Raw genomic sequence first — 10,712 nt, 5'->3', positions numbered from 1 at the left:
CTGTTGTAGCCATTGTGGTCTTCTGCTGCTTCTAGCCCATGTGCTTCAAGTTCTGACATGTTGTGCTCTCAGTGATGGTCTTCTGTATAGTTTGCTTTAAATGAGTGGTTATTTTTAGTCTCTGCTGCCTTCCTATCAGCATGAAGTCATCTGGTCTTTCTCCTTTGACCTCTGACATCAAGAAGCTCGTTTCACTCAGAGAAGTGCTGCTCACTAGATGTATCGCGGAGTTTTACATTCTTTTGTGCACTTTACATTAGTTTCTTCTCTTTGATTCACCACTCACTCTTTCAAGTTGTTTTCTATCTCGGTGAATCACTGAGATTTAAAGAAGGTTTCACACAAGCCCTGATCAAGTCCTAAATGTTGTGGGTCAAAGACTTGTTTGTTGCTTTATAAATTACGTGTAAAGTTCTGAGGTCAGTCAAGCCTTTAAATTTAAGAGTATTTAATGAAAAGGCTAAAAAGTGGGTTTGGTTTATTATCCTAATTCTATGTTTTTTATCATCAGTTTATTAATGATATAATTTGTTTGACTCCCAAATAGTATGAGATTTGTTTTGCTCAGATTCAGTGTTAAATCCTTATAGAAAAACCAAGTCTTCAATTTCTTAAATTCATTTTCTAGTAGATGTCTGGGAAGGTTCCCAGTTATCCAGGTCATCGTAGTCTAAGGATTTTAGAAAGAAAATGACCTTTTTAGTTGCTTGCAGACGTTTCACCTCTCATCTGATAGGCTTTTTCAGTTCAAAGTGGTAGAGAGTCACAGATTTAATCCATATAGTGTTGCCCCAAGAGGGACAATAGACCCCATAACGATCCTCTACCTAGTCACACGAGCCAAGGTGTGAAAACGGGTGTAGGTCATATTCAGCCAAGGTTTCAGGTGAACTCATTTCACCTCAAGTTCATTCAGAAGTTTCAAGTTACTTCCAGAATAACTTTGTGTCATCTGCAAACAATATGACTTCTATGTCTTTGAAATTACTTCAAATCAAGACATGTTAACACAAACACTTTTACCCGAATTTACCTCATGGCCCTGGTGCCATCTGTCTGCATTGCCTTGATAATTAATCAGAGGTAGCAGGATGTGATACAGGAACTCTAAAAGACACATTAGCGTATGTTTAGTGGTCACTGGGTGAACTGGGTGCGTCTCGAATTCGGAATGAGCCAGAGGGGGCCAGATACGTTGATGTGGATCGTTAGCCTTGCTTTTGTTGACCTTGGCTTATGTGGGTGTTTTAATTTCACTTTTCACACATTTAGAGGTGCTTTTCAATGAAAAGGTAACAAATGGTAGTTTCCCCTATGAACTCAGTAATGTTCTCCACATGATTACAAAGATCTAAATTAGAGCTGTAAGTCATTATTTGTATGTAATATTGGTATAATTTGGCTTATTTTATAAATATCAGGTTTCAATACTAATACAGATTTTGTTTAAAATATATTTAAAGAGCAGCTGTATTTGCTCTGATACATTTGAAATTATAAACTATTTGCACAAATCTTCTGATAATAGAAAGTAAATTAATCATCGGTGCAAAGATCAAACTGGTTGCTTGTCTGAAACAACCAGAGCAGGAAGTTAAATCAAAATCATCTAACACAGATCTAGTTGACATGAAAGCAGAACAATCTAAACTCATTAGATTTGTTTGTTTTATTAAATAAATTTTTCACATTATATAGACCACCTCATTTCGTTTTAAACACATGATTAACTATGCAGACCTTGATAAATTGACTTAATTTCACTTGCCACTTTCAGACACTCATTTAATAAAGTTAATAAAGACAAAATGAGTGGTCAGCAGTCATTGTGATATTCTGTGCCACATTTGTGAATGGTTTGCATGAGTACAAAAACCATTTTTGCCTCAACAAGCTGCTGTGGGGTTTTACACAGAGGTGTAACTGAACGGCTGCAGGTCAAATTAGCGTGAGGATGTTTTTGCAAAAATGTTCTATGTGAGTGGAAAGTTCTTTGGGTGATCTAATACTGCGTTAATTGATGCAAACATGCAGTGAGTTCATTTCAGTAATTAGCTGCCAAGTGCTGCTAAAACATGAGCACACCAGTGAGGGAGCCAGTGATGTCCTCACCAAAATATTTCTTTCAAAGTCACCAATACATTTATCTGCAACGGCAGCACGGTGGTTAGCACTGTTGCCGCACAGCAAGAAGGTCCTGAGTTCAATTCCAACATCAGGCCGGGGTCTTTCTGTGTGGAGTTTGCATGTTCTCCCCGTGTTTGCGTGGGTTCTCTCCGGGCACTCTGGCTTCCTCCCACCATCCAAAGACATGCAGCTTGTGGGGATAGGTTAATTGGATAATCCAAATTGTGTGAATGAGTGTGAGTGCGAATGGTTGTCTGTCCCTGTGTGTTGGCCCTGCGACAGACTGGCGTCCTGTCCAGGGTGTACCCCGCCTCTCGCCCTATGACAGCTGGGATAGGCTCCAGCGCCCCCCCCGACCCTGAAAAGGATAAGCGGAAGCGAATGGATGGACTTTTCCTCCAATGAGGACACTGGTAGAATGAAATACTGCTACTGTTAAAGACTCAGAAATCTCGCTTTGTCATGTCACACCCACCAACCCAAGGAAGAGTTTGACCTGTTTTGAGCTCAAGTCTCTCATCACAGGCTGATGTGTGCTTCCTCCTGCACACTGACACAGCTGGTGGATGTAGTTCAGTAGAAAGAAAACAGTTCCTACATTAAAATGTTAATAAAAGCAAAAAACCAGACTTTGCAGCTGAGGAAAACCTTTGTTACTCGGAGAAACACATCAAATCCATCTTGTTCCAATTTACTGTAGAGACTTATTTACAAAATTGGGAAAAGGAGAAGCCCCTCACCCCACACTTCAAGCCAGCTTTAGTAGATATTCTGTACCCAAGTTGGAGATCACACTTTGTCATTTCTTGAAGTACCAGTGCTTAAAAGATAAAATAATTTTAGGCATTAAGTGTTTCATATTTTATAAAGTGTGAGGTGGAAGGATTTGGTAAAGCTCATTTGTATGGCTGCTTTCTAACTGTACTTTCGTTTTTCAGACCTCAGAAACAGCATTTTAAAGAACTGTAAATGATGCCAGTTGGTAGAAACTTGGTAGGGTAAAGTGGCTCACAAAGGAAGAAGCTCAACACCCCACATTCCTGCCCACACCCACAAACGTCCTTAAAAGCCCAGGAGAATTGCTCTTAAGTCTTAATTCACCTTCCTGCTTGGTTTGGAGCTCTTTCATCAGAGATACTTTCTCCAGCTTTCCTGTTTCAATCACTGGGATTTCAAAGATGGAAGATTATGGGATGCACTTTTCTCCAGGTATGTACTCAGCATTGTTGTCTAGTGAGCTAATATGAACAGAGTTGGCTAACCTTGAAGACATCTTTGAGCAAAAATACCCTTTCACTCTGTGTTGTAAGTCCTGATTGCAGAAGTCACCATTTCTCCCTCCACAGCTGAACAGAGAGTCCACTTCAGGACCATCTGGGCTTTGAGTCCCTTTTAAAACTTTGTAATTGGCAACATCTGGTGGCACATTTTAATAATTCAGCAAGTAAAATCAAGTGAAATTGTGTGTGTGGGAAATTGATTAAGGCTCATCAGTTGATCCCTTTTGTATTATTTTCTGTTAAAAAACTCAACTGTGCCAAAACATATCAGTAGCCACGGTGACCCATGTGGACCATATATACTTGTGCTTACTTATCCTTTGTCTTTCTATCCTCACAGACTTGTGGATTTCTGGCAGCAGCCTGCAAGGGAGTCTTCCCTTGGAAGAACTTGCAGCATGGGCTGAGGCAGCTCTCGCTAAGGAGATGAGCAACATGTCAGAGACTGCTGAAGCTGTTTCCAGCTCCATTGCGGAGGAGGAACTGGTTTTTGGTGCCCCAAGAAACCAGGAGGATAGCAACACTGTCACACGTACTACGTGTGTGAAGGAAGAAAAGGCCAAGGTGCTCAAAGGAAGGACCCGAGGGCTGTTCTCAGACAGCCAGTTAAAACCTCTTGTCCATCATTTTAATCAGAAACATTACCCTAAACCACAAGAGATGACAGAGCTGGCAGAGCTGACAGGACTGACCTACAAACAGGTGAGTGTTTTTCAAGGTTACTAGAACATAAGGAACTAAATTAGTTTTGAATTTTCGGTCTATTGTACTCATTAAATTTCTTCCGTTTTCCTCCATCTTTAGGTGAAGACTTGGTTTCAAAATCGAAGGAGAAAGTTTAGGAGGATTCCAGATTCTCAGCATCTCAATCAGGGCGTCCCGCTTCATGTAAGTATCTCCAATTATTAAACAGAACTGTTTTTAATTCAGTCACTATCTGGGGAATTCATTTAATTAGATGAAGTGTATTGTTTATAATTTAAAACAAGAACTCTGTATTGTGGTTTTACTGACTGTGCATCTGTCTGTGATTCAGTTTCAGGGAGCGTCCTCACTCAGCGAACAACTGGACATCAGCTTCATGAGAAAGGGTGCAAATAATCAGGCCCACTATCCTGATGCTGTGGGCAATGTTGTCTCTGGACCTCAATTGACCCTCTACAACTCACCCCAGATGTTTGGCTGGTCAATCCCACCAGGCAACTGACATTATGATTGCAACACTGGTGTCTTAAGCACTGCATGGAATATGAACAACCCCGGACTTCACAGTTTTTATAGAGAAAGCGGAGAGCCTTGCTAACAGCTAAAGATGGCTGTAGCTACTGTTACATCTCTTTCATTTCTCAACTATCATTCTGAAGCCTTAAGATAGGCATTTCTGATATACTGGATGCTAATTTTTTTTATGATTTAATTTTAATGTAAAGTTATTTAAAAGTTAACGCAGAGGCAGGTTTGATAAAACTCAGTGAACTTCTTCGTCATTTACACTTTTACAAAACAAGGAAAAATTAGCTTGGTCATAGTTGGTGGGGTAGATTAAGGCTTGTGTCAGTGACTGATAAAGTCCACTTTTTATATGGTGTAACTGTTGTAAAGTCAACATGAATCTGTAATGATTTTTCTTCCAATAAATGAGGACTTTGCTAAAACGAAATACTTTCTCCATGCGTCATTTTTATTGAGTCTCAACGCATTTTTTGTTAAAAAGTATAATGAAATCTCGTGTTTGGTTTCTCATGTGGGTGTGTGCTTTCTTCTTCACACATCAGCCAAGGTGGAGAGCCTTACAACAGTTAATGTTCAATATCACAGATATTGTAAATAGTAGCTAGTATCAATGACTGAGCTGACAGGATATCAGGATTCTGATCTGTTCTGTTTTCTGTACTTTTAGTAAATTGTAGGCATGGGGTGAACATTAGGCCCTTTATCTTAAAACCCATTGATTTTAGAAATATTAGAATTCAATAGAATCTGTGGCTTCTGTAAATACCTTGATGCGTGCTCAATCATCCAGGTAAGGAAATCCCACAAAGTTGATTCTGTTCATCTGGACCTAACGCTTTCACTAGGACAAAGGTTGTCAGTAGGACAAACTGGTGTATATCATGATTTTTATGGATATTTCTCACTGGTGAGTTGAGAACAGTTTTGCTTCTTCTGCTTTCATGTCAACTAGATCTGTGTTAGATGATTTTGATTTAACCTCATGCTCTGGTTGTTTCAGACAAGCAACCAGTTTGATCTTTGCACCGATGTTTAATTTACTTTCTATTATCAGAAAATTTGTACACATAGCTTGTAATTCCAAATGTATCAGAGCAAATACAGCTCCATTTTAAATATATGTTGCATGAAATCTGCATTATTTCAGTGAGTATTGAAACCTGATATGTATAAAAAGTTTTAATATAAGCCAAATCATACCAATATTACATACAAACAATGACTTACACCTCTAATTTAGATCTTTGTAATCATGTAGAGAACATTACTGAGTTTATAAGGTAGCAAATGGTAGTTTCACCTCTACATTGTAAAACAATAGCAAGGCTAATGAGCCACACCAACCCCCGTCATAAACCCCATAGACACATGCATCTGGCCCCCTCTGGCTCATTCAGAATTAGAGACGCACCTAGTTCACCCAGTGACCACTAAACATACGCTAATGTGTCTTTTAGAGTTCCTGTATCACACTCTGCTACCTCTGATTAATTATCAAGTCAATGCAGACAGTTGGCACCAGGGCCATGAGAGATAAGTGAGGGTAAAGGTGTTTGTGTTGACATGTCTTAATTTGAAGTAACTGCAAAGACACAGAAGTCATATTGTTTGCAGATGATACAAAGTTATTGTGGAAGTAACTTCTGAATGAACTAGAAAAATCAATTTAAGAAATTGAAGACTTTTTCTATAGTCAATTAACACTGAATCTGAGCAAAACAAAACTCGTACTATTTGGAAGACGTACAAATTTTATCATTAATAAACTCATGATAAATAACAGACTTAGGATCATAAATAAAACCACTTCAACGGAACCACCAAATCCACTTTTTAGCCTTTTTATTAAATACACCTAAATGTAAAGACTACCTATATCTTTAATTGGTTGTATTAATATACTAAAAATGACAATTTTGCCAAAATATCTCTACCTTTTTCAATCAATACCTCTCTCCCCACCAAACTCTTTCTTAGATTTGCAAAAACTATTCTGAAACTTTATTTGGAATAACAGAAGACCAAGACTCAGAATCTCATTATTATACCTCCCTTATGAAAGAGGGGGTTTACAACTTCCAAATTTAAAGTGGTACTTTTGGGCTGCTCAAATCAGAGCGGCAATGTTTTATTTTGTTAATGAGCAAATTCCAGTGTGGGTTTCTATGGAGTCTACAGAAATCAAAATTCCCCCAAACTTATATCATTACTCAGCTGACAAGAAGACACTAAATAAGCAAACTAAGAACCCCTTTCTAAAAAACACTATAATGATCTGGTTTGAAATACATAACTACTTGGGAGAAAAGATACAACTGTCTAGGTTCACTCCGATATTTGGAAATAACAACTTTCTTCCTGGTAGGTTTATTCAGTTTCTCACACACAAGGAAGAGAATTTTCTTAATGTACAATACTTTTTTTCAACAAATACAACAAAATGAAACAAAACACATTTTGATGAATTCATCTCTTAATCTTATATACAGAATTTCTGATGGTGTTTTCTCTGATATCCCAGTATGTATTTTGGCTATTTTGACTATTTACAGTAGCTGGAGCCTACTGAATTCTAATATTTCTAAAATCCATTGGATATTGAATACCCCCCTCCCCCTTTACTGAAAGCGATCCAATCTGAGACTCTATGTTGAGCTACATGAAGACAATAAAAATAATAAAAAAAAGTCCAGGGTTGTTTATATTCCATTCAGTGCTGAACTGGTGTTCAAATCAAATTTTATTAGTCAAATACACAGTCATACAAAGTACAACATGCAGTGAAATTCCTGTGAAACCTAAAAGACAGTGAAAATACGTACATCAGGGACAAGAGGAAAAAAAGGAAACAGGTATGCAGGGGAGAGACGATGTTTGGGTTTGGTGCCTCCAATTTCACAGACAATCTAAATCTCTGTCACTCATCACCAGGTCTGTCAATTTCTTGTTGAAGAGCCGTGAGCTTCTCCAAGAACATTTATCCATGTTGCGTTGAGAGTTCCATGAGAACAGTCTGAGTACTCACAGCTCTTCCCATTGCTTCGATCGTAGTGGCCATTTTTGCTGGGTTTTGAACAGCTGTGTCGTATTCGTGATGCCCGTTGCCTGGTGGCATTGACCAGCCAAACATCTGAGGGGAGTCGGGGAGGGTCCATTGAGGTCCAGCCGCAGAATTGCCCACAGCATGAGAATAGTGGGCCTGATTATTTGCACCCATTCTCATTGAATTTACCTGGTGCTGGGTGTACCGCTCCCTGAATGGGGGCTGTCTCTCTCCCTGAAACTGAAGGGGACAAGGGGACTGTCAGTAAAACGAGAATAGTTGTTTTAAATTATTGGCATTACACTTTTTTAAATACAGTCAATTCCCCAGATAATGACAGAATCATAAACAATTCTGTTTAATAATAGGAGATACTTACATGAAGTGGGACATCCTGATTCACATGCTGAAGATGTGAACTCCTCCTAAACTTACTCCGTTTGTTTTGAAACCAGGTTTTCACCTAAAATGGAAGAAAACAGAAAACATTTCATGAGTACAATGGACCCAAAATTCAATTTCTTATGTTGTAGTAAATTGAAAAACACTCACCTGTTTGTAGGTCAGCCCTGTCATCTCTGCCAACTGTTTCATCTCTCCTGGCTCATGGTAATGTTTCAGATTAAACTGATGGACAAGAATATCCAACTGTCTCTCTGTGAACACCACCCGGGCCTTTCCTTTAGGTTTCTCTGGAGCAGTGCTGGGATGGTCCAGAGTGTCAGTGATGTTGCCATCCTGGCTTCTTGGGACAGCAAAATCTTGTTTCTGCTCTGAGACAGAGCTGGAAACTGTCTCAGAGGTAGCAAAGGTTTTGTTGCCCATCTCCTTTCTTAGAGCAGTCTCTGCCCATGTAGAGAGTTCTTCCAAGGAAAGACTCCCTTCAGGGCCGCTGCCTGAACTCCACGAGTCTGTGAGGGTAAAGACACAAGAGGCCAAGTAAGAACAAGTCTATATGGTCCACATGGGTCAGTTGCTGATATGTTTTGGCACGACTGACTTTCTAACAGAAAAAATAAACAAAAGTTAAATTGATGAGTCTTAAATCCCAAAAGGTCTCAGACTGAAGAAGTCACAAAACATTTCTCCCATTGAAAACATTACATCCAGTTGAACTGAATCAACCTTCAGGGATTTACTTAACTGATGACTGAGCATCAACACAATGAATCTTAAACACAAAAGTTTCCCAAAAAAGTGGAATATTTGTACATTATTCAGAACCAAGAGTGACTTCTGCCATCAGGATTTACAACACAGAGTGAAAGAGTATTTTTGCAAGTTGTCTTAGATGTTAGCCAACTCTGTTCATGTAGCTCACTAGGCAACAATGCTGAGTACATACCTGGAGAAAAGTGCATCCCATAATCTTCCATCTTTGAAATCCCAGTGATTAAAACAGGAGAGCTGGAGAAAGTATCTCTGCTGAAAGAGCTCCAAACCAAGCAGGAAGGTGAATTAGGACTTAAGAGCAATTCTCCTGGGCTTTTAAAGAGGTTTGTGGGTGTGGGCAGGAATGTGGGGGGTTGAGCTTCTTCCTTTGTGAGCCACTTTACCCTACCAAGTTTCTACCAACTGGCATCATTTACATTTCTTTAAAATGCTGTTTCTGAGGTCTGAAAACAGAAAGTACAGTTAGAAAGCAGCCATACAAATGAGCTTTACCAAATCCTTTCAGCTCACAGTTTATAAAATCTCAAAACTGCAATGCCTAAAATTACTATTCTACTTTCAATTAAACCTCCTACCCATTACTTTAGTGTCCATTTTAACTGCTCTTAAATTAGCAAAAAATAAATAAATTCAACACCAAATTCAGTTCGGTGGGTCTTTCATTTGGTCGTTCTTTGGTTTTTCAGTCAGTGGGTGAGTGATAGCAAGATTAAGTGGAAAGTGTCTATGTGAGTGGAAAGTTCTTCCCACTCACATAGATCATTTTTGCAAATGCATCCTCACACTAATTTGATCTCCAGGCGTTCAGTTGCACCTTTGTGTAAACCCCCAAAGCATCTTTTTAAGGTCAAAACAAGTTTTTCAAACTCTGACAAACCATTAAAAAAATCTGACACTGAATATCACGATGACCACTGACCACTCGTTTTGTCTTCATTAACTTTATTAAATGAAACACTTTAAAAGTGGCAACTGAAATTACATCAATTGAACTCAGCATCTTTGAAAATGTTTTAAAATAAGCAAAATTATACCAATATTACATACAACTAATGACTTACATAATTAAGATCTTTTTGATCATGTGGAGAACATTTGGAGTATATAAGGTAGCACATGGTAGCTTTCACCTTTGAAATGCACCTCTACATTGTAAAAGTCTCTGACACTAAAACACCCACATAAGTCAATGTAAACAATAGCAAGGCTAACGATCCACAACAACGTTCGTCATAAACCCACGGACACATGCATCTGGCCTCTGGCTCATTCAGAATTAAAGAGACGCACCCAGTTCAGCCAGTGACCACTAAACATACGCTAATGTGTCTTTTAGAGTTCCTGTATCACACCCTGCTACCTCTGATTAATTATCAGGTCAATGCAGACAGATGGCACCAGGGCCATGAGAAATAAATAAAGGTTTCTGTGTTAACATGTCTTGATTTGAAGTAATTTCAAAGTCATATTATGTGCAGATGACACAAAGTTATTGTGGAAGTAACTTGGAACAGCCTCTGAATGAACTAGAAAATGAATTTAACTGAATTCTCGGTTATTTCTATAATCAGTTAACACTGAGTCTGAGCAAAACAAAACTCATACTATTCAGGAGTCTGATAAATAACAAAGAATTAAAAAAGTAATTATGTTGAGGTTTATTAAAAGTAACTCGGTAAATGTACATATGTTTTGAAATCTCATGTTGTTATCTGGCTGTGCCATTACCATGGTGACGTGGATGCCATGGCAGGAAATACTTGGTGGACGCCTCTCCTTATATGTTCACTTTAAAAAAAAAAAAAAAGAAGTTGCAGCTCGACGCTCCTGTTAAAATAGAGGAAGTTTTTGGCTCA

General features: G+C 38.6%; 1 pseudogene; it reads right to left on the bottom strand.

Moving 5' to 3' along the window:
• Positions 1–7,557: 7,557 nt before the first annotated feature.
• LOC148101229 (uncharacterized) lies at positions 7,558–9,059 on the bottom strand (annotated as a pseudogene).
• Between the last annotated feature and the right edge of the window lie 1,653 nt (positions 9,060–10,712).

The sequence above is a fragment of the Neolamprologus brichardi genome, chromosome 9 (genome assembly GCF_056152115.1).
Source record: "Neolamprologus brichardi isolate AB-2024 chromosome 9, ASM5615211v1, whole genome shotgun sequence".
In the NCBI taxonomy this organism is placed as follows: Eukaryota; Metazoa; Chordata; class Actinopteri; order Cichliformes; family Cichlidae; genus Neolamprologus; species Neolamprologus brichardi.
The sequence above is the reverse complement of the archived record's forward strand: the minus strand, read 5'-3'. Positions and strand labels throughout refer to the sequence as shown.